This window comes from Halichoerus grypus, chromosome 11 (assembly GCF_964656455.1).
Source record: "Halichoerus grypus chromosome 11, mHalGry1.hap1.1, whole genome shotgun sequence".
Classification (NCBI taxonomy): Eukaryota; Metazoa; Chordata; class Mammalia; order Carnivora; family Phocidae; genus Halichoerus; species Halichoerus grypus.
Window position 1 is genome coordinate 109119375 of NC_135722.1, and position 25251 is coordinate 109144625.

Here is a 25251-nt window from a genome sequence, read left to right on the forward strand (position 1 = left end):
TAGCTAGCAGTATTTACCATTAATTAAGAATTTACTTTCTGAAACTCTCTAAGTTTTTATATTAATTTACTCATTTAATTATTTTATGAATTCTACTAGATTGGTGTAAATGTTGTTGAAATTGTTAAAGACAGAATGATTCAAGGATTGAACTGGGACCACCATGAAAGTGTTGAGTACCCAGCTCGCAGAGTCATTAAGAGGAGAAGCTGTTCCTGGAGTCAGTAACCTTCTATGAATCCTGTGAGTCCCATGAGTATATCCAGACAACACACAGAGCAGACATCTCAGGAGAGTTCCTAAGCGTCAATATGCACAGTACAGAAAGACATTATTTCACCAGACCTTTTCCCTTTAAAAACCAGGGTCCGTTCATATGTCTCTAAGACAGACACACTAGAAAGTCATATTTGAATCCTCTTGTACCTTTTAAATGTTTATTAACCTTTCCGTCATCACTGAGAGACTTTAATTCTTACTTTCCTCCATACTGAACATTTTCAGGAATGCAGAAAGCACCAACTGTGGGAAAATGTAGCCTGCTGCATCTAGCTAGCTTCTTCACCTCACGTGCAGTCAATTTTCTCAGAGATAAAACATGGTGTAGCACGCGTCTGAAGTTAACTTCAGATAGACACTCACATCTGTTTCATCATCTCTGATAACATACGCTCTTTAATCTTTATACACACAACATCCCCATATATTTTTTTCCCGCGGTGCTCACCCCACACCAATGTCCTGACAAGTACATTATTGTCCTTCGCTCTCGTGATCTATTGCTGTGTAACAAAATGCTCTCAAAGTCAGGGCTTTAAAACAGCAAAAACCAGCTGGTCATTACTGCAGTCGGGGCGGGATTCGGCGGGGATGTGTCCCTGCTGCAGTGACTTGAGCGGGGGGCTCCTACCGCGTGGCTCTGGGGACCCCATTCTGTGGGGAGCACTTTATTAGACTCCCCTCTCCCATCTTCTGAAAGGCAAACTGAAGGGACCCCCCCCCCAAAAGGGTTTATAGGATAAAGGAAAATATATTCAGCCTGCACAGATTAGTCAGAGTACAGGATCAGAGAGAACCTTGGGAGAGAAGGAAAAGATACAAAACCTGTACAAATTCTCAAGGTTAGAAAGCGGAGAGGTCGGAGGGGCCACGACAAACGTGCTCACTGGGGGGGTCCGCCTCCCACCTCCGGACCCGGTGTGCAGACTGAGCACCTATCAGTGAAGCCACCAGTCACTTCCGAGAGCCCATCTCAGAGCCCAAGACTCATTTCTCTGAATCTCCTAACCCCCAGAGTGGAAAGCAGCGAGATCTTAAGTTCTTTCAAACCCTAAGAGAAAGAGATCATTAAAAGTGTGTGGAAAACAGAGCAGCTTAGCTGTCATTTCTTGTGCCATTAACTTGGAAAGCAGCTCATTTCCATATACCTTTTCAGGCCCTGTAGATATTTTAGATACTTAATTTTAACACATGCTAAATCACTGCACCCTGCAATACAATTTTCTCATTTCACATGTGCAAAAGGCTTTTTTTTTTTTTTTTTAACAGAACATCAAACTGGCATTTTTCCTCCCCAGGAAAATATTTAAATTGAGTTTTCAATTATGCAGAGAATTGTACAAGTGAATGAGGGAGCTCTCTATCAATCTGCCTGCTTTAGAACAAGGCGGGGTGAACTCTGCATATCTATCTCACTACATCTCGCTGAGGCTTTCTGGTACTTCAGATAATGTTGCAGCCAAGAATATGAACTGTTTTCCTTCCACGCACATAATGAGTCCATGGGTCAGTCCAATGAATGCCAACAGGATTATTCATTATCTGGTGACTGCTACATTTTTGAACAAATCTCCTGGCTTTGTTGGTCTACAGCTAGTCACTCTTCAAGGGCAATTTCCCAACCTTCGAGAAAGGGTACCTGAAACAACCCTACCTGATTCTGGAAAAATAAGGGAGATCTTGTTTGCATGCTATAAGCCATGCGCTTTTTTGTTGTTTTTTTTTTTTTGAGTATCTACTGAGTACTCAGGTTTGTCCTAAGAGATATGTAAATTACATTTATCACACCCAAGAGTTGAAAATTGAAGATACAGCAAGCCACATAAAATAGTGGAGATTAACCACCAAACCTTGAATTTAACATTTAAATAATGAATACAACAAATAGGAATTGGATTGATGAGGAAAGAGAGTTGCAGGACTCTGCATTCTACAAGTGATTTTCTTGTATCCTTTTTCTATTTGGGGAGGAAAAGCAGATTCTCTGCCTCTCCGTAGGGAAGAGAACAAAGGAAGTATAGCTTCTTTTAAAGAACACTGTACTCTACAAAAAGGCCCACAAGTCCCTCCTCAATTTTCTTACATGATTATCTGGGTGTTAGGGGCAACGGCTGTGGGATGGGTTCTCTGACGGCACCTTTCAGTACGTCCTGAGGAAGACGATCTGTCCAACAGCTGAGGGGTGTCTGAGTTTAGGATGTGGAATGTTCAGGAACATCTGTTCTTAACTTTGGACCTTCGTATCAATTTTAGGACAAGAGAAAAATTCCACTCAGAACACAATATCCTCTCACATAAGCATGAATAAAGTTAGAGGTTTTGAGGGGGAGAGAAGAAATCAGAAAAGTTGGTAGGCATTAGATTTTGTTTCTGTGGGAAATAAAAGTCAAAGTTATACTAGGGATGGAGACAGTCAGCTTAGGCTAAGAAGTAAAGGTTTATAGTAAGTACTGGAAAAGAGAGAAGGACACGTAAAATTAATATCGTGCACTTAAAAGATCCATCTATATTGAGAAGTTTTACTCTTCAGTGAATCCAAGAAGCATATTTATGTAATTAAATAGGGTAGGTTTAATGTCTAGGCTTGATTCTGAGTTGAAGATCCAAAGAAGGATGAGGCTGGAGGCCATGGGGATGAAGGCAAGTGAAGACATTTGAAGAGTATGTTTCAGATTATTTATCTCTTAATTAGTCTCCTTGAAAAAAGGTCTTAGAAAAAACAAATTTTGGGATCCAGTTGCCTTGAAAAACTGAATAGATCTTAGAGTCAAGAAGAGAGCTGTGTGTTAATCCAGTGTCATTCCAACCGAAAAGAGGCATGGATGAGAGATAAGAGCACATTCAGAATTATGAAAAGGGAGGCAAATCAAGATAAATGAGACAGCAAATACCAGGGAGTAAATGTACGACAATTAGTTTGAATTCAGAAACCAAATGGTGGCTCCATGAACTGGGAAGCAGGGAAGGATGAGAAAGCTGGACTAAACACCACCGTGTGCTGTTAGCCAGGATGAGTCTGAGCCACCCCCGAAACGTCCTGGGCTACACAGGAGTTGTAAGTGTGGGGAAAGACCAAGGTGGGCTTCCAGAGAGGCCTCATCCTGGCTGAGAATCTTGCACTAAAAGCTGTTGGTCGGATGAGTGACAGCATCAGACTGTGCTTCTGAGAGAGGATCCGGCATTGTTCAGAAGACGGGCGGCCACGGGGCAATAGGAGTTTCAGAGAGATGGTGCTGACCTACACACCGCACACAGTGGTGCCCAAGTCCCTTCTTCCTGAGCTAGCACTGCTTACAGGAACTTCTCAGAATTTGCCTTGATGGCTCCTGATGAATAATTGGTTGTATGAGAAAACTCTGCTTGGTTAACTCCGGTGACTTACTTAACAAACATCAATCAGTCAGAAAACTCACCTAATGATGCCAGGCTGAATTTTCAGTGTTTGATACTTTTAGCATCCCGTGTCTCGGGGCATAAAACCATCTTGGGAGAACACTTTTCACAGACTTAATCCAGCCTTAAACTCCAATATGCCTCTTGGTCCATGCACGCATCCTCTGACAGAGAAGTGCACCAAAATGCTACGAAGACTAAGGAAAGGCCACAGCGATGGAAGACGCTCCTTGGTAAAAACACACTCTCCTCAGAAGGCAGCAGAGCCCCAAATCCAGAGTGAAATGAGATGTAGCGTATCGGTTCTCCATGAAGAACAGGAATGCAACATTTTAGTTTCGCAAATTATTGCAATGACAGGACAGGTACCTGGTAGTTCTCAGAGCTGACGATGTTGAGCCTTTTACAGTTTTGGAATGTATTTAATATGTCTCTTCCAACAATGAAATTGCAATATTTCCCCTTAAATTGTAGGTCCCGAAAATAACAGGAGGGATATTTAACAAACATTCTTCTTTACAATTTATGAAAATAACTTTTTAGATTGCAATAGAAAAAAAAAAGCCTTTGGAAAGTTGTTTACCCCCTCTTTTCATAGGGTGCTGCCAAGAGGAAATGAATAGTGTCTTTTGAGATATTCACAGACATCCGGTGTGGACTGGGGAGCTCGCTTTGAGAGCCAGCATTTATTCTATTTTCTGTATTTGAACCGTTCTGCACAAAGGCTGTCCCCGACTCAGTTGCAGTGTCTTACTGAGCACCGGATGCTGGAACGTTCTCCCTCCTCATCCTCCCGGCCCTGCCCTCACTCGTCTCCTGCGGTACTGAGGTGGGAAGCAGGTCTTGCGCCCTCAGCCTCTCCTCCCTGGCTCAGCACAGGGCGACGTCCCGGGACAGATGTGTTTCCTAGGGCCGAGGTACTGGTAAGCCGGCGACCTCCGCGCTGGGTGAGACCAAGGGCAAGCCTCAGCAATACCCTCCAGCTAAGTGGACACCTTTCTCCCCCTTCAGGGATGAGTCTGAGATGGAGGAGAATGAGCCTTTCTGCCCCTGCGCCCCCTCACACCTCATGTGTGTGCTGTACAGTTTACATACGTTTTGCATTCTACTCGAACGGTGCCAAGACAATTTTCTAAGAATACAAACGTACAGATATAATTATAATCACACTTTCCTCCCAACTTCTGAGTGGCTCTCGCAATAACATATTTGTAGTGACTTCTTCCCATCAAATCTCCATAGCGTCAGATACTCTGTTTCTCTCCAAAGCCCACACGGAGCCTTTCCTATGGGTAGAAAATAAAGATGTTCGCAGAGCCTGCTCTGTGGTCCCAGTGGCCCTCGCCTCTTAGTCTCTTCCAACTTAACTCCTGAGATTTAGGTGATGGGGTTGCTGGCCTTGCTCTCTGTTGAGACTGACCCGCTTTTCTTGTGGTATCTCCCACTGCAGTTAGCTCTCTCCTGCTCCAAAGGACTTCGTCCTGACTCTCTATTTCTAGCATGTACAAGTTTCAATTCCCTGATGGGTGTGCTTTCTAAGTTTCTCCATCCTTCGGCCAGGTTTCAATGTCGTAAACTACCGCTGTCATCAAGACGTGAGCTGGGGAGTGCCACGCTCCCAGAACTGGCTGGTGCAGGGCTGTCTAATGGCTGGCTAAGCCAGGGAGCGGCACTAGAGGATAATGAGGGTACAGAAAAATAAAAGCAGGGTCTTCCCTTGGGTCACATTATCCCCTCTTTCCTGAAATTTAGTCCTTGCACGAGCCTCTGTCTTCCCTCTCCGTGGCACCCAACACCAACCTGCGGTTGTAACACTGCCCAGTGCACTCTAACCTGGGGCCGCCACACGGGGCCTCGCCCTGCAGCTAGTACACCAGGAGAGGGGCAGGGAATGCTCTAGAGCATTAGCTCCTTGACCAGGTACCAGCAGGTGTCCTGCCCGCCAGGAGATCCTCCGGTCCGCACACCAGCAATCTCGGTCACGTGAGGGGTCTCCCGGGCTGCCCACTGTCCTGTAACGTCTACTTTTTCTCCCACCAACACAACCAGAAATGTGATGAGATCCAGGTTCCCAAACCTATTCCAGGAACAACCTCCTTAACAGTTCCTCAGGACTTGGCTGGCTCTCTCATTTCCATTGTGCTAGACTGGACTTACATAAAACAAAAAAGAAGGTTGCTTTGCCAGAGTATTTAAAAAATCAGCAGGTCGGTAAGAAGCTTAAATGATTTTGCCAACTTTCTCAGAGTGAAAAAGCAGTTACAAATATCCAAAGTTATAAGGTTAATGGTGAGTAGGGGCTCATATGTAATGAGACCGTGTGAGGCGCAAAGCAAGCGAGTACTGGGTCGACTAACCTAGAAGAGAAGGGAGCGCACACGGTGCATCTGGAAGAGATGCATACAGCAAGAACACAGGGCACACAAAAGTCAGCCAGGGAGGGCTCCCCGGGAGGACCCCTCACAGGTGGCTGGCGCTCCCGCGGGACATCCCCGCCCCCATGCGGTTAGAACACCCTCACAAAACTGTCCTTTCAACCAGCTCACATACGGCCTTTCCAACTGTAGGTTTGTACAGATGAAATCCCCCTGCCCCAAAACACAAAACCCTCCACTTCTTTTCCGAAAGTCACCTTTGAAACAAATCCTAAGAAGTCAACATCATTTCTAGGGAAGAAAGGAAATTAAGCAGCGTTATTTCTCACTCATTCCTTTTCACTATGGAATTTCCCCCATCCTTGCAAAATATCAAAGCAGTGGAAATATGAGGAGCTGTAGAGAATGTGTGGGCATTTAAGTCACAGAGGGTGGGAGCTGAATCTGACTTTGAACCCCTACGTAGAGACAGCAACACCTACCAAGCAAGCTTGAGGGGAGGCCTGAAAGAGGCAGTCCATGGAAAGTGTAGAGCCGACACATAACTGGGCTGACATAAATGCAAGTTATTTATTATTGCCACAACGTATATGTATTAGGCACCGTATCTTGAGAGACGTCCTACATAAAATTGCTGAGACTTGAGTAAATGATGAAGGAGGAAGTTAAATTATACATTTATTTTTTAAGCACGCATTTGCTAAGTAGTATGTCCTGTGGTGCATGTCCTGGGGACAAAACAAATAACCCTCTCATCCAATAGCTCAAAGCTGCGTAGAGAAGACTGGGAACCAAGACGGACTGTGGAGGACACAGAGCGGCATGTGCATAAGGCGGACCTGTGACCAACGCCGAGGTGGCTCAGCTCAGGCTTCACAGGGAAAGTGCTACTGGCCTGGCTCTTACAGGATGAGCGAAAGTTCTGCAGATACAGGTGAATACACGTAGACATATCACAGAAACACAGAACTGCCTCAGTTACACAAGGAGGTTTAAGGACTCATAAATGAGGCAGAATACGTAAATGAACACAGGGACAGCGAGCAGACTCAAAACATGTGGCTATGAACTTGACCAATAAACCCGAGCACCTTATTGGCAATCCCTTTGTAACCTCTTCTCCTGAGCTCGCACTGCAAATGCTGAAATGCACTCTCCCCGTGCTCCGCCTCCTTGAAGCTTACCCACTCCCTCTGTGCACTGAACCCTGGGCTCTGGATTCCCCTGGAGGTGCGTGCTTCTCAGCGTCTACTTTCCTTCCTTCAAATGATCATGTCCCATCTGCTTTGGGTAGTTTGGGGAACTGCCACTTCCGCTTACCGGTTATGCAATTCTGGTAGGACCGCCTAGGGTTTTCCTGGCACGCTCATTCCCTTGGCCATAGTGACCAAGGTCAAGGAAGGGTTTCAACATATTGGTTAATTTATTGGATGACTTCACTAATCAGCGGATGAATACAGACTTCAGCCAACAGGCACATTGTATTTTCCTGGCTATCAGGGCTGCTTTGGGCATTGGCAGATCATCTAACCCAGGCCCATAAGTGTGTTCTGTAGAACACCGACCAGATGTGCTGGACAACAATGCGTCTCCGAGGTGGGCGGCAGGAGGAGGTGAGGGCCATGGTCACGTTCCTCGCACAGAGCTCTCCCGGGGGAGCTGAGCGAGCCCGGGGCAGACGGAGTGTAGAAGGGAAATGCTGATGATCACAATTCTAGTTTCTAATTAAACTGAATTCTTCATTTACATTAGCCAACGATACCCCAGGTGTATTAGTCTCATTTAAGTTCAAGTATTGATCATTTTGAGCAGAAAGAATCCTGACGGATACTGTCATCTTTTCTGTCAGCTAGCTGCAGTTCTTCATTAGCCTATGTTTGTGAACTTTCACTTCCCAGATTTTGAGAACTCTACAGTTTGTAGAAATCAGTCTATTTTTTTTTTAAGATTTCATTTATTTATTGGGGGTGGGCAGTGCATGAGCTGGGGCAGGGATGGAGGGGCAGAAGCAGAGGGAGAAGCAGACGCCCCGCGGAGCAGGGAGCCCGACGCGGGGCTCGATCCCAGGACCCTGGGATCATGACCTGAGCCGAAGGCAGGTGCTTAACGACTGAGCCACCCAGGCGCCCAAAATCAGTCTATTTTTATCAACTGTCTACCCAGTTCATCCATCTGAGAGAGTTTAAGTTCAAGAATTTCTGATACCTGTCACTGCCTTTTTTTTTTTCTCTTCGTTTTATTACTTTTCTTTGGGGTTCAGGAAATCAGTCTCCATGGTCTTTCAGCCCCTTGGGTTCCTAGGCCATCTGATTCTTACACTTTTATTCTACATTTATTTTATGGATGTGTGCAGCCAACATGCAGAAACACATTCGTATGTGCACGCCTCTAGGTCACTACTAAACTGACTCATAGTGCTTCAGAGCAGTCATCTATGCATGCTGTACCAAAATTTAAAACTATTTTAATACAGAATATAATTAAGCAAATAATGATCTGAAAAGGAGTATTACAACTTACCAATGGTAACATTCATATGGCTGCCACAAATTGGGTATGAATAACCAATATTCGAAAGTACAAAACAAAATATACATAACAAGCATTTTGTGCACGCTCTAACTTCTAATCTATTTATTTATTTTTGAATCGGAAAGTGCTTCAGGGTCATAAGCCAACATCTATCAGCCTTCTACTGTTAATTTTATAACGTGACTAATGGAGAATTCTAGTTGACTGCCTGGTGGGTAAGTTTGATCTTATTTAAATGATGGTGCTACAATCCAATTTTTCCCACGTAAGCTCTCTCTCTATATGCGCAGAGTGTTAGTTAATAGTGGTTCTTCTTGCTTCTCCTGCATCATTTTTTTCTTTAATAAGTGGCTTCAGGGAGAAATGAAACTTACTGGCTAAGGATTAAAAACAGTTACGTGTTCCCATCCAACTTACAATCAGTGTTTCTAATTAAACTCCATCCTTAGAAATTTCTTTGTCTCGAATCCAACCCGTTGAGTGGTTACAGAATTGTCCAAGTGTATTCCTTCTATCTCCATGCTAATAGGTAATGTGCGGCTCATACATCTTTATAACCGTTCATTACCTGCAAACGGTATGCTCTGACTTTCGTGTCCTTGAAACTATGAAATAATTTTCCTCTAATTCAGTTCTTCTTAATGTTTCTACTTTAAATAGAATGTATTAGGAAAGTGAGATCTAAGCATTTTTAGCAATTCTGAGCTGGGGATATCAGTTTAGTCAGAACAGTGTCAAATGTGGAACCCAAGCAACATGATTGGTACTTTGAGGTTGAGGTTGATGTGACATTCTCTTGAACATATTTTAATGCTTATGCATATTTAAATTAAAATTTTAACCTCCTGACATTCAAACCAACAAGCCATTCACCATCCAACTAGAGAGACAAATGAGATGACACACAGCAAAAACCACCTGTGCTTAATCTACGCTCACTGCACAGAGATTTCTAAGAAGTCTAGTTGTTTGCTAACATTTTGACAGTGGATTCCGATATTAGCACAGCTTTTCTGACTGATTATACAGAAATAATTCATTTCAAATATTTGTCTATCTATGAAATGGCTGCTCGCTCGAAATGATGGGATGGTGCCTATTCAAGTCATGACATCCAGCTCGTTTTACGATGTCACTCTTTGTATGGCGAGTAAGTTTCTGGCGACCCCACACAATATGACTTCTTGTCTCCAGGAAGCCTGGGTGAAGTAGGAGTCTGTGCTAGATACACTCTACCCCTCCCTCTCAGAGCCCACCTGTCCGGCAAAGTCTTACAGATTTTACCCCCTTTGGACCCCCGCTGTCGGCTTCAAAGCAGCAGGGCTCCCTCAGGGAGGTTTATCTGCGAACACGGCCAGACAGGCCGGCAGGTCAGGTGCCAGTGTTGGTTCTGCCCCAGCGTGGTCTTGTCCTGAGCCATGTGGGGGCCATGCAACCGCAGCTGCGCTGGGCTGGAGGGTTCTCACCTCAACTGAAAGTGGGACCCCCATGCACCACCAGGCCACAGGGGGAGAAATAATCACCCTGTCATCGCTCGATGCTGTTTCAAATTTATCACTTTCTCTCACATCTATCACAGTGCCAGTTTTGGATTAAGATGCCGAAGTGAACATTCTCATGTTCAGCGGGCGGCACACGGGAAAGTTATTGTATTTGACTGAATCTCTACTTGCGGTGAACGGGCGACGCCGAAACTGGCAAGTTGCCAGGGGCCTTTGGCTTCATTCCGTAATTGTCAAGTTCCATGGCATCGAGGAGTCATTTTAATCCCAAGTCACAGGAGTTATTTTGCAACCCGAGATCCAGTGCTGCTACTTAAAACCAAAATATGCCACCATTTATGGCACGGAAATACTGAACACCCTTCTTGCCAATGGCCTCTGTGTTTATTTACTTCAAGTCCCAAAAAACAGCGCAGATCGGTCTCGCCACCCACGTTATCAATAGTACAGCAAATTCATAAAGAGTCTTTCTTCGGCGAACGGAAGCGATTCTGCAGTCTGACTGAACTCCCAGCGTCCCAGTGAGGGAGACGGGAAGGGGCAGGGTATGTCCTCCAGTGTCGAGTTCAGGGAAGTAAGGAATACAAAAGTTAAGTGGCTGGTCTCCACTTATTCAAAATAAATGTATCCGGGAGCGGAGCCAGGAATAAAGATCAAGTCTCCTGGCTCAGGCTCTAGGCCCCACGCTGCCTCACAGCTCTCAGAATGTTCATCTTCTTGGAAAGCGCTACCAAGCCTTCCCCTAGGGCCACACCAGACTCAGACACACTGCCATCTGCTGACCCACCGAGGGCCGTACGCACCGCTTTCCCTCGAGCACGCCATCTCCGGGAGGCCAACGGGCTGGGTCTCCTGGCCTCCGTAGGAGAGCAGGAAAGGAAGCAAATGAATTTAGGACACCCCCTTCCCCATCAAAGGACCCACATCCTGACACTCTTAATATTTACATAACAATGCAATGATGCGCTCTGTTCTTTATACGTGGAACGCCCTTGCAACCGTATGTTTCCCCCTGTGCCCTTACTCTGACACATTCTTCCAAAAACCTGGATCGTCTAAAACAGCCTTTCTTACAACATAACAGTCTGGGGAATGCCATCCATTTCTGTGTTGTCTGTATTGTCTTTTACCAGTGTCCTACGAGATAGGCTAGTTACCCTACAAGGTGCCAAAGACAGAATCACAGAATCCAAGCTACACAGCCACAGTCCTGGGATGGTAGAAAATACCATAAAAATGTCCTCACGGGGCTCTAACAGTAAGAGAACAGGATCTTAAATACATCTTCAACAGGACTCCCTTTGTTCAGAGCCAAGCTATTTGTTCCCCAGAAACACTGTCAGTATCTTCTTTCACCATATCTACCCTTCACAGCCTGCCTGCACGTTCCTTAGGACAAAAGTAACATTTTCCAGACTCAACAAAGTTATGGTGAACACAATTTATTTTTCCATCTCATTATCGTAGCTGAGTTCAAGTCATAATGTCTGTCTGTCTCCGGTGCTCATCCCTGTACTTAGTTCTCTACCTCTAAGGTAAAAGTTGAGTTTAAATAGTTGGAATATTTTCTTTTATGAGAAAGATGAAATAATATTAATATATTACTACAGAATCAACATCCACAGGAACAGCTCAGACGGGAGCTGAGGCATCTGTGTGACCCCAGTTACATGAACGCATTCTGCTTTAAGATCTTAAGAAAAAATTCTTGCCTGTGAAGGTGGTTCACAGACATCTTGGTTAAGAAATGTTAAATATAGAACTTATTTCTGATCTCTCAGGATATAAAAGCTCATATTCATGACAATGTAATCATTCTTATAAAGGAATTTTGCTGATCTTTACAATTAGTTATCCTTTGAAGTTCACAGTTTGAAACTCAATTCAAAGACCATATTTGAATTTGGAAGAAATGTCTGTATTTGTCCATCCAAATCTTTACAGGAATATCTTATCTTGAGGTCATCTTGGGCAGAAATAAGAAATGGTGTTGTTTCCACATTTTTTCAATATTAAGAGGGTGTCAAGAGTCACAAAAGACGTGGGGAGTACCAGCAGGGAAATATTAAAGAATGGAAACATTAGGGAGTTTTACTGACTCGGTGAAATCACAACATTGTGGAATTTTAATTGAAATTCTCTCTACAGAGAGAAAACTCCAGCCCTGAAATCTGGTTCTCTCATGTCCAGTGCTGAGTGGAGGCCTATTAGATGCGGAGGGTAAGACTGAGGTCAGGGAACACAGGAGGTGAGGAGCACAGAGAAGGAACGGGAGGTTGCCAAGGCATCTGAACCTCTTTGGTATGAGCTTGGACGAGGAGCCAGCTCTCTGGAGGGTTTATCTGAACTAAAACTAAACCACCAGACTTTCGGAGAAGCAGTAACAGGAACAAAATGTTCTTTAGCCTTGTTCTATTTAAAGCTCATGCATCTGTAATAATCTTTCACAAAATGATTATTCATACTTGCTTCTCTTTATAACATGGTGACAATACATCACACTGTAAGAATAGCAGTTAGATTGTAAAAGTGCTTGTGAAAACTTCTTTTTTTTCCTGACACTAGAAAAGGGAATTAGTTCAATGGTGTTACTCATATTTCCTATGTTATTGATCTTTTTATTTTTCCTATCCTTCCATTTTACATAATTTGCTGTAAAACAGGATTATAACATCTTATATTTTTTTAAGATTTTATTTATTTGAGAGAGAGAGAAAGCACAAGCAGAGGGGGAGGGCTGAGGGAGAAAGAGAAGCAGACTCCCCCCTGAGCAGGGAGCCCGATGTGGGGCTCCATCCCAGGACCCTGAGATCATGACCTGAGCCGAAGGCAGATGCTTAACTGGCTGACCCACCCAGGTGCCCCAACATCTTATTTTTAAAATAAAGACTATAAGAATAATTCCAAATGAGATTTCAGACCTTGGTACAAAATAGCACCATTTGTTTTAAGTAGAACATTATGCTCTCCGCTTTAGCTTCCAACCTAGGTGAGTGAGGAAGTATGGAGCGTGGCATTTGGCGGAATTGAGGACAGTCGAGCGCTCAGAGGCCAAAGCAGCAGGAGTCCACAGAGCCAGAGCCGGGGGGGTAATCAGTTGCAAAGAAGAAATCTCTGACCGTAGGTAGAAGGTCTGTCTCAAGTTCTGTATGTACATGTGTGTGAGAAATCTTCCTGAAGCTGAAGAAAGAGCCACCGGGAAGGATTAGGGAGGATAATTACAGTTCATACAGAGCCAGAAATACTGCCTATTCCCACCATCCAGAAGAGTTAGTTCATCAAGAAGATATAACAATCCTAAATATATTTGCATACACTAACAGAGGTTCAAAATACACAATGAAAAAATAGATATAAATGCACGGGGAAATAGATATAACCACAATTATAGTTGGAGATTTCAACATCCTACTCTGGATAGCTGAGGGAAGAAGTAATGTCAGTTCTATACAGACTCTCAAAAACTGAAGAGGAGGGAAACCTTCCCAATCACTCAATGATGACAGCATTACCCTGACAGCAAAACCAGAAAAAAAAAAAAAAAAAAAAAACTTGCTAAGAAAACTAAACCAGAGACCAATATTTCTCATGAAGACAGATACAATACATAAACATAATCCAACATATGTAAACGAAGTAATGCATCATTATCAAGTAGAGATTATCCCAGCAAATGCTAGGCTGGTTTAACATTTGAACATTTACCAATATAATTTACTATAATAACAGATAAAAAAAAAAAACCATATGATAATGTCAATAAATACAAAAAAAACCCACAAAAAACTTGGTGAAATCCAATGTCTATTCTTGATAAAAAATCTCAGTATATGAAAAAAAGACGAGAACTTGATTTTAAAAATCTAAAAAAAGTGTATGAAATATCATACTTTTAGTTTTAAGAGACTGATTGCTTTTCTCTTAAGTTCAAAAACAAGGAAATCTCATTATTTCTGTTCAGTATCATCCTGAAGGTTCTAGTCTATACACTAAAGCAAGAAAAATAATAACTCACACAGATTGGAAAGAAAGAAGTCAAACCGTTTGCAGACAACATGATCATTTATGTAGAAAATTCAGTGGCATCTACAACAACAACAACAACAAAACTATTAGAAGTAAGTGAGTTTAGGAAATTTGCAAGATGCAAGATCAATACTGAATAAATAAGTTATATTTCTACATACTAGTAGTGAACAATCAGAAATAAAAAGTAGCATTTGTAATAATATAAAAAATACAAAATGCTTATGAATAAATGTGATGAAAGATATAAAGACCATGACACTGAGAGCTACAAAACATTGATGAGAGAAATTAAAGAACACATAGATAAATAGAAATAAGATCTGTTCATAGCTGAGAAGACTCAATACTGTTAAGATATTAATTCTTCACAAATTGATCCATAGTCAATGAAATCTTAGTTAAAACTCAGCAGGCTGTTCTATAGAAATTGGAAATAAAAATTCTAATTTTTCATACGGAAATTCAACGGGTCTAGAGAAGTTAAAATAACATTGAAAAAAATAGTTGGATGATTATTACATAACCTGACTTCAATACAGATTATAGAAGTTACAGTAATCAAGGCTGTGATCTTGGCATCAAAGTAGATCAATGCAACAAATCAGGCAAATCAATGGAACAGATTAAAGAATACAAGGATTGGTTTTTAGCAAAAATGCAAAGATAATTCAGTGGAGAAAGAATAGTCTTTTCAAAATAAAATGATGATGGGGCACCTGGATGGCTAAGTCGGTTAAGTGTCTGACTTTGGCTGAGGTCATGATCCCGGAATCCTGGGATTGAGCTCCATGTGAGGCTCCCTCCTCAGCAGGGAGTCTGTTTCTCTCTCTTTCCCTCTGTCCCTCCCCTGTGCTCATGCTCTCTCTCTCTCTCTAAATAGATAAATAAAATATTTAAATTTTTTTTAAAGTTTCAAAATAAAATGATGCTGAAACAATTGGATATGCATATAAAAAAGGTGAACTTTAATCCATACTTCATATCATGTAGAAAAGTTAACTGAAAATGGATCATAGATGTAAGTATAAATTTAAAACTATTTAAATTCCTAGAGGAAAACAGGAGCTAGTCTTTGTTATCAAGTTAGTACGGATTTCTTACATAAAAATTAAAAGCAGAAATGTATACCAGAAAAAAGTGATGAATCCCATGTCATCAAAATTAAGTACATTTGCTCTTAAAATTTTCTGTTAAGAGAATGGAAAGGAAAGCCACAGACCAGTGGAAAACATTCGCAATACATAATGTTGGCAAAGAACTTGTATCTAGAATACACAAGGAGCTTTCAAAGGAAGAAACAAAAGCCACACTATATCTTTGGCAAAAATATTGAACCCACTCTTTAGAAAACATGAATGAATGAGCTCACTCCTGCCCCTTCCACGCAAAGAGCTCCTGGGAGCACCCGGGGAGATAGTAAGCATCTACAAGCCCAGAGAAGAGGTCTCAGAATGAGCCTCACCTTGTCAGCACCTCGATGTTGGACTTCCCACCTCCAGAAGTGTAAGACATAAATTTCTGTTGTATAAGAAAAAATAAGTATGTGGATGCTAAATAAGCACAGGAAAAGTCTTCCAGTCGTACCTGTGAACTTTGAGGGGGCACTTCTGCCTTACACTCAGCTGCACTTGGTGTCCCCAGACTCTCTGGGCCACAAACCTGCCGTCTTACGACGGGAAAGGGCCGTAAGCCAGAAGTCTTGAGGGCATAGATATGTTACATACATATTTTTGAACTTTTTTTTTTTCACATGAAGTGCCATGGCCTGTAGTTAACTGTGTGGCTTCTTATAGAAACTACTTGAAAATGAATCCTAAGTGGTTTGGGGGGGCAAGATAAAGTAGTTCTTCAATGTATGTAGAGATTCTTTATGTTTTAAAGACAAACTTCAAAAAATACAAGTCTGGGGCCTCCAAAATAGGGTCTAGTTCCCAGAATCTTAGAGTCTCCCTAGAAATGAACCTGGAATCTTAACACACAGCTCTGGCCAGTTTCAGATAGAAGGTGGAGAGAAAAAATTAAGTTTCATGGATCAGTGCATTCTTGGAATTTTGCTTGTTGTAACTGTACAGAGAGAGTTCCTTGTAGATGGTGCATCTCAGATCAGTACTGCCCGGAGAAGTCATGTCAGAGGGAATGAAAGCTGGCTGAGATGAATTCTAAGGTCCTCAGTTTCCCAATGTAATTGTCAAATTGTTTATTCATAGATTATTTTACAAATACTTTAATAAAATTTACTTTGATATTTCATTAATTTTAAGCAAACTGAATATTACTGAAATTAAAATATCCTTTTATAATAATTTTTAGATTAAAATATTTCCAAGGATATAGTGGGCCTTTAAATACTCATTGATAAGAAACCAGTTTTTATACATTTTTAAAAATTCTTTTGAAGGTTTTATTTATCTATTTGAGAGAGAGAGCATGCATGAGCAGGGGGGAGAGGCAAAGGGAGAAGGAGAAGTAGACTCCCTGCTGAGCAGGGAGCCCGACACGGGACTCGATCCCAGAACCCTGGGATCTTGACCTGAGCCAAAGGCAGACATTTAACTAACTGAGCCACCCAGGTGCCCCAAGAAACCAGTTTTTAGTACTGAAATTTTACCATTATTTTATAATTCTAATTGAACTTATTTTGCTTTCCCCAGATAAAAACATGTTGTTGAATGATTTTTTTTTAGAATACTTTGGGAATGGAATTATTTTCATTTACCCACAGAAGCATATTAGAAAAATGAACGACCTTTCCCTGAAACCTCAAGAGATGGAAAATTTAAAACCAAGCCCTTTAAAGGAGCATCAGAGTCTACTCTCAGGAAGAAAAGAAAAACGCTACAGAATTAAAGAGGAAAATGTTCCAGGGGTGCCTGGGTGGCTCAGATGGTTAAGCGTCTGCCTTCGGCTCAGGTCATGATCCCAGGGTCCTGAGATCGAGTCCCGCATCGGGCTCTCTGCTAGGCAGGGAGCCTGCTTCTCCCTATACCTCTGCATCTCTCTCTCTGACTCTCATGAATAAATAAATACAACATTTAAAAAAAAAAAAAAAAGAAAGAAAATGTTCCAAGGAACAATTTCTAATGTCTAACTTGACACGAAGTCTGGCTGAATTGAGGCACACAAACATACTTGAACCAGGCCACGTGCTGGAGTTTACCTCTGCCATCCACTCTGACAACACTGTGGCTATCTGAGCTCCACTAAATCAGACCCTACAGAGACCCTATAAGGCGACACCGCTCACCAGGGGGTCATTCAGTGAAGGAGAAAAGTGCCCTAGGGCTCTGAACATTAGCTGGTTGTGGGCTTCTGGGTAGAGTTCCTGAACATCTGTAGATCAACTTCACTGGACTAGACAAGGACAGGGTCAAATGAGAATAAAATTAAAAACCCTTCCATTTCTAACGTATGACTCTTCTAGAAATTTGTGAGTAAAGTTCAATGGTTGTTGCAGATACAGACTGAGACCAACCCACCTGTCCTGAAAAACCCACTGCATGACAGAGGGGTGGGTGGTGGGTTTTCCAACCTCCAGACTTAGAAATTAGAGTAGGGCTATATACGTGTTCTCTGCACACTGACTTGGCAAGAATTTGTGGGCGGCTATCATGTGCGCAGAAGAGCAGAAGAACTTAACATGCTTTTGATTATTGATCAGCATGGCTATGGCGGCAAACTCCACAGTATGTGCATATGAATTATCAACTGCAGTATTACTGTAGTTTCTGTGCTGAGAAAACTGTCCCTGACATCGCTTACTGGCATTCTTTATGCCCTTAGGGATAACAACTAATTTTAATGTGAGAGTAGGCTAAAAATTAATTATGAAAGCAAATACATTCTGCAAAAGACAACAAGCCAATCCTGCATCCCTAAAGCAAATATTACTCTGGTAGCAGCACTCAACTAACAGATTTAACTTGTCATTGTTGACTCGTGTTTCTAATGTGGGCTAGGAACTTGCACAAACATTGATTCGTTCATACGTGTATTGAATACCTCACTATGTATCAGTCACTAGGTAAGGCACTGGGAAGAAAGGTCAGTAAGACATAGCCTCTTGCCTCTGAGTATAATGTAGTGTGCGCAGGATGGCTGGAGAGAATGGATCAGCTACAGTACAGAATTACAATGGGGTTTCTAAAGATACGAAAGCGCATACCATGGCAGTACATTCCAGATGTTAGTGGAGAGGTTTCAAAACTGCATGCTATTAGATTGTGCCAGGGTATACAGTTCTGACCTAATCCAGAAGTAAACCATGCATGGATTTTGAAGAAGAGTAATGACCAGATTAGATTTGTGTTAGAATGATCATTCCAGTTGTATCATGAAGAGGGTCAAGACTGAGCACAAAAATCCCTACAGGGAGCAAACTGAAACAGACAGGAAGGTGCGGGGGAAGCAGGGTGAATTAAGAAAGGGGTGGGGACAAATTGACCTTCAGGCCCCTCATTTCCAGTATCACACTGGAGCATGATATTGTTTCTTAGTTACAATACCGGCTGAAGGATGGAGGTAGTTTCAGAGTCTTTGACTTTGTCTTCCCCATTGTTACAGCTTTTACCCCAAAGGCTAAGGAATCACAGTGCAGGTTTTACCAACTGCTAAGTATTTTAATTACACATTCGGGAAAAAGAAAAACGACCACTGGATGAATCCACGGACCCAAGAGACCCACTGTAAGCTAGAACTTTGCCAAGACTCTATTATCTGGCCCCGAATGACCACAGACGTATCAGAGGACCATGATGAATTTGAAAGAATCTCCAGGGAACAGCGCCAGTTCAGATAGGTGTCCAATGGTCCTTGAAATGTTTGAATAATACAATTATCTCAGTCTACTGCTTCACCTGAGTAACTGGCTGTAAATCTCCTAGAGGAAGGCCTGAGGAGATTACTGAATATATTTTCAGTGATGTTGCAGAGTCCCTTGTCTTGGGGACCTGGTCTCCTCTCTAACCAATGGATTCCAGATCTGAAAACAGGCTCAAGTTAGGGAACTGAAAAAAGGTTCACAATTTTTTACTGAAGTAACTTCCCTCGGCCTTCTGGTCATCAATCTGGTTTCTTCTACTGGGAAGAGCTGACTAGGACCCTTGTGAATGGCCTGTTTTGCCCTCATGGATACCAAGCTCAAAACCCTTTGTAGGTCAGGTCCCTTGGCTTCTGCTCTGACTTGCTAGGTAATAGGATAACTGTAGCCTATTAGATTTAGTATTTAGCTCCACCACCTGTCCTAGATGTTGGGGGAGTCCTATCATGCCTATTATTCTCAGCAAGCCACATTTTATAATTGTGTCTCTTACTGATAGCCTGGCTTACCGAGTAAAACCACCACGGAAAGTTCCAGTGCTGTTGGTGCCGAGGTCATCATAGCACTTAGTATGTCCTGTGCACCTTCCCATGGATCATAATTATCTGGTAGACCTGCCATACATGCTCTGTCCAATCCCAGATGCCCACTTTCATGAGCATTTTGATTTGTTTTTGTCCTTTTTGCTGTGGTAATTCTAGCCTTTTAATGTCACTCATGTGACGTGAACGTGAAGCAAGTAGCAAGTTTGCCCCATCTCCTGGGATCTCTGCCTTCGTGTTAAATCCTACAGCCCAGGAGAGCATTTCCAAGACAATGAACTCTTTCCTATCCTATTGTATATTCTTGCCCTTTGATTAAGCACCCTCAGAATACAGTCCCACTCATACTCCCCCAGGACCTACTGGTATATGAGATCTATTTCTTACAGTTCTTGCGGGCTCTAGAACCAGCTAGGTTATGCAACAACTTAACCCTAGTTATAAGAGTAGTGGCCATGAGAAAAGGTGGAGATCTTGAGGGGCACCCCTGATTCTGGTTGTCTACCAACATAAAAGACGGGGAATGGGGCATGGTGGCCCTTGATGGGGTGCTACTCTTACAGACTCAGTAGGATTCTGAGAAGACAAAAGATACGTGGCATCCACCCTGCTGTCTTCATCCAATATGTTGAAGCCCCAGGGTGTTTGGTTTTATTAACCAGGGAAAATGACCTTGACATAACAAAACAGCTTTGGTGAGCATTTAACCATCTTTGAGGTTGGCCTCTCTGTTACGTTTTTGACTTGGTCCTCAGCTTTCTCTTCCTCTCACTGCAGGAGAGGCTTTCCCATCGGGCTTTCAGTGGCCCAGTACTCCCCTCTACACTACCTTTCCGTAGAACATCAGTGGCATGTGGCAACAGCCAGGCAAGCATGTTAGCCTCACAGCCACCGTTTTCTGTATACATTTCAAACACCAAGTGCATTCCCTTCCTCCACAACACCCTCCTAGTCCACTAGCAGTAAAAGGGTTGGCAAATGGACCAGCACCTTCCAGCAGGTGTACCTGTGCTCCACCAAATTTCAGCACTGGGACTCCCACTGTCAGACAGGTAAGTAGTGGATGATCCAACCTTAAAACACAACTTCAAACATGATTTATCTTCTCACCTGCTTTCCTCAACTACTCCCAGCCAATAATCACAATTTATTAAGAATGAATATTATGACGCTGGCCTGCCGAAACCTTGACCAAAATGGCAGGGAGCACTAAGTGAGAATTTCCCCAGAACTACCCCATATCGGGTTGAAACTATAGAGATTTTATACGACTGCCTTGATCAGATACGGACTGCCCCAGACAGCTCTCTACAGTCGAGGCAGACCCTGAAGGAGAGGACAACTGGATGGTTCTACTCAACACACTCTCTACAGCTGGACAGAAAGTCCTTTGTCTTTTTTTTTTTTTTTTTCAGGTAATCTCTACATCCAACATCGGCTCAAGCTCACAATCCAGAGATCAAGAGTTGCATACCTTACCGACTGAGCCAGCCAGGCGCCCCTGGACAGAAAGTCCTTTGAAGGGAATTCTCTCTACACATTTCCAGGTCTTCCAAGTTACATGAGTCTTTTCAAAAGCCAACTCTTGGCTTTGTTAATTTTCTCTATTATTTATTTCACTGACTTTTGCTCTTAATTTGGTTCTTCTCTATTGATTTACTTATATTTAATTTGCTGTTCCTTTTCTAGCTTCTTGAGATGAACACGTAAGTCACTATTATTAGCTTTTATTTTTGTCTATTAGAAATATTTACACTTATAAATTTCCCACTAATCACAGATTTAACTGCATCCCACAGGTTTAAAACTTAATATCATCTTTGAGTCATGGGTTATTTTAAAAGTTTATCACTTATTCTATAAATATTTGAATTTTTTAAGTAATCTTTTTATATTGCCTTCTTGCATAATTTCAGTGTAAGAAAAGAACATACACTGAAGAATTTCAATCCTATGAAATGTGCTGTGATTTTTTTTTTTTTTTCTGACCCAGGATATGGTCTACTTTGAAAGATTATTCTTCAGTTGTTTAATGCAATCTTCTTATTTCACTTACGTCAATGATTACAAGTGTTATTCTTTTTTAACCCTGATGATTTATTTTCTGCTTGTCCTAATATTTACATAGGTTCTAATGACTCTATCTTTTCCATGTTTTCTGTTGGTTTCATTAGTTTTTATTTTATGTATTTTTTAAAGATTTATTTTTTATTTTGGGTGGGGAGAGATAGAGCACACAAGGGAGAGGAGCAGATGGAGAGGGAGAAGCAGACTCCCCGCTGAGCACAGAGCCCAACTCAGGGCTAGATCCCAGGACCCTGAGATCATGACCTGAGCCGAAACCAAGAGTCGGATGCTTAACTGACTGAACCACCCAGATGCCCCTGTTTTATGTATTTTGAGTGTGTGTTATTAGACTATTTTAGTCTATGTTATTGCATGAGTAGCATACAAATTTAGAATTATTATAACTTTCTGATGAAAGTAAAAGTTTATTTTGATGAAATGTCAGTCTTTTCAATAGTCCTTGTCTTTACTCCAAGTTGTATGTTGCTATTAATTCAGCTATATCAGACTTCTATGGGACATAACTTACTGTCTATCACCTATGATAGTCATTGAGGTTTTTCCAAATCGAAAACTTTTGTCCTTAACTGTAGTTTTCTATACATATATATATATATATCCATGTAATTACTGATATATTCAGTTTTAAATCTACCATCTTAAAGTTTCCTATTTATACTATCTGTTCTTTGTTCCTTTTTAATCCTTCCTTATTTAGGACTTTTTAAACCATTCAATTTATTTTCTTCTACACACTTTTAATTAATTTTTTTAGTGGCTAACCTAAGTATTAATATATGTGTCCTTATTAGACCTTATTTCTAATTAATACTTTCACTAGTATCTGGACAAGGCAAGTAATTCACAACCTGAACTCGATTTTCTTATTTTCATGGATTTGACTTCTCTACATATTTTAAATAGTGAATATTCTTTTATTTTGATCTCCTTGATAACATCTTTTCATAACTGTTTTAGTGTGGTCACCCCAAGATAAATTTGATTTTTGTTTACAAAGGACTTTATTTTCTTTGTTCTTTGAAGGAACAGAATTCTAAAGTGGGACTTATATTTTTCTCAAGTGTTTTAGGATAACATCTCTTTGTCTTATAGTTTCTACTGTTTCCAAGTTTTCGGTCTTATTATTTCACCCCTGAAGGAAACATGACTATTTATATAGCTGCTTTTCATATCTTCCTGTTTTCAACTTTTCAGCCAAACCAACAATGAGCCTGCATGTGTTTGTGTGTGTGTGTGTTCTTTTATTCGAGATATTTTGAAAACTATTTGAAACAGGGCCTTGATAATTCTTTTTTTAAGCTTTGTAAAAATGATGGCTTTTTATTTTCACTCAGTATTGCTTCTTTCAATTCTCTGTTGTCCTTCTTCTGAGACTAATGACACAAACTTCCAGACTCTTCACTATGCTGTATCTGGCCCTTACAAACTTTTCTTTTTCATTTTTTATATTCTTTGGGCTTCGATGTGGGACTTTCTTGCTGAACCACCTTCTAGTTCACTAATCCTTGGTTTTATGGTGCTTAATTGCTATTGTACTTTTTCTTACATTCTTACTTTCAGTTACTATATATTTTTCTAGAATTTGTATTATTTCAATAGGTTCCAGTTCTCTGGTTAAATTCTCCATTTTTTCCCTCTAGTTTTCAAACACATTAATCATAGTTATTTTGGTATTTTGTGCCTAATAATTACAATGATCAAATCTCTTATGGGTGTTTTACTACTGTCTTTGATTTTTTTCTTCTAATTTTCTTTTTTGTCTTTTTTTTTTCTTTTTCAGTCATTTTGTTCTACTTCCTTCTGTGACAGATTTCTTTTTTCAACTTGACTTTGGAGGAAAAAAAACAACAACATAGTGATAGTGAACAATATGATCTTCCTGCAAAAAGAATTTAGGGTAATTCTTACAAGTCACTGGAGTATGACCAGATCCTCTTCACGTGGTGTAGTCTGGAGTTCACGCTTTGTAAGCCCTGTTCTAGCTGTACTCTGCCTTCGCGTATGAATGTGTTCCTTACATTTCTATGGTGTAGCTCTTACTGCTAAGGGTAGCCCTTTGAGGTTCTCAGTTGGGGTGTTTTCCTGAGTCCCTTGTTTCCGTGAGTGTGTGTGAGAAGGGACCTCTACAGTGGCTTCCACAGTACTGGGAAGTGGGTGAGTTCTCTGCCTTCTCAGTGCCAAACACCAAACCCGTACAGCTGAGGAGGTGGCGAATGCTCTGGGCAAACCTGCATGCAGGATCTGAGGCTAATTTCTCTGCAGGGCACTCTCCTCCAGGATCACTTCCTCTCTAGTTCAGCTGCCTTGGTTTCCCTGAACTCAGAACATGTTCACCCCATCATAAGACCAGCAGGATGCTCAGCCATGACTCCCTCTTTTGCCTCCATCCCCGTCCCTGAGAATCAGCAGATGAATGGGTGGGAGCACCTCAGAGGCGAACGTGGTGCTCACCTTGATGCAATTTCCTCTTCTCTTAGGTCTCATCTCCACAAATCTTGGCCCTGTGATTGTTTTCTAAAGAATTCACACAGCTGCTTTGCTTTGCTTTGCTTTGTTTTTGTTTTCTATCTAGATTTTACATCTACTTCCTTCAGGAGGATTTCTCTGATACACGCTACTCCCTCACAGACAGAAGCAAAATTCCCAACTCTGCTTTTAAAGATATAAACTCCAACAGTGTTTGCTTCCAATTTAATATCTTCTAAGTCTAGACACATTTGCTAATTTTGTGTTTTGTTATCAAAATTCCAAAATTCAGAGATATTGTGAGAAATGTCAAAACTGCCCACATGTTTGGTCTGTGGTTCCAGCAACATACCAGAGCAATTTTTCACATTTGATGACCCCTCTGGAGAGCGAGCCCTGGCTGTTATTGCCCAATGAGGAAAGGTTAAAAGGAAAACCACAAGCAGAAATATAATACGTTCAGGAAATTGCTGGAACAATTCCTGTGTGGGCTGTGATACAAAAGAGAGCCTTCCTGCACCCTGGGTGAGCTTTAGGACGCTCTCCAGAGCCCGTCCCCACAGCATGGCATTGACACGTGTGCATAGGGACTACGAGAAGTTTAATGATTTGGAATGAAAAATGAGTAATCTGATGTGACTGGAGAGTCAGCAACTGTGGATGTTCTTTTCTTCCTTCTCAGCTCCCTCACACCCACTGTCTTATAGGTCTACACAGTACTCCTTACTACAGTAAGAGAAACAGAAGATCTTTTTTTCATTGTATAATTTTAACGAGAAGAATTTTTCACCTTTGTGAAATCTTTGGGAGAGTCTGGTATGCATCCCTACCGGAGCCAGATGACCTTAGGCAGGGACCAGCAAACCTCTCTGGCCCTAGGAGAAAGAGAAAGACGGTGGATTTGGAGAGTAGTAAGAATAGGTCATGAGACCGTGTCTTACCACAGAAAGGGTTCAAAGGGCCACGTCAAGTATGGAGGGGGTGTTAGTTAGATAACTTCCTCTCTGGACGATGCCAAAACACACAGGCACCATTTCCCTGAAGAGAAGCAAAGTTGAAATCAGAAGGAAATAATTGCATTAAACAGGAAAAAGACAGGAGACAACAGGAGGATGACAGACAAAAGCACAGAGAGTTTAAAGGAAAGTAGGCAAGGAACTCGCCACAGGCTGTGTAGAAGCTCACAGCTTTACTGCTAAACGAGCCAGACGTACTTCTCCACTGTGCTC

The 25251-nt window shown here is 41.7% G+C and overlaps 2 long non-coding RNA genes across 3 annotated transcripts in view; one reads left to right on the forward strand and one right to left on the reverse strand.

Annotated features, from left to right (window-relative positions):
- Positions 1-25251, reverse strand: part of LOC118543057 (uncharacterized) — a 388715-nt gene that overhangs the window by 267953 nt on the left and 95511 nt on the right. The gene's annotated exons all lie outside the window — the stretch shown is intronic.
- On the forward strand, positions 4381-24220 carry LOC144379556 (uncharacterized). Of its 2 annotated transcripts, XR_013442721.1 has the most exons (4): positions 4381-4595; positions 6811-6981; positions 20884-21015; positions 23337-24220. It is a non-coding gene; the product is annotated as an uncharacterized LOC144379556 (long non-coding RNA). The 2 variants fall into 2 exon arrangements; XR_013442720.1 differs by lacking the exon at positions 23337-24220 and having other exon boundaries at positions 20884-21163.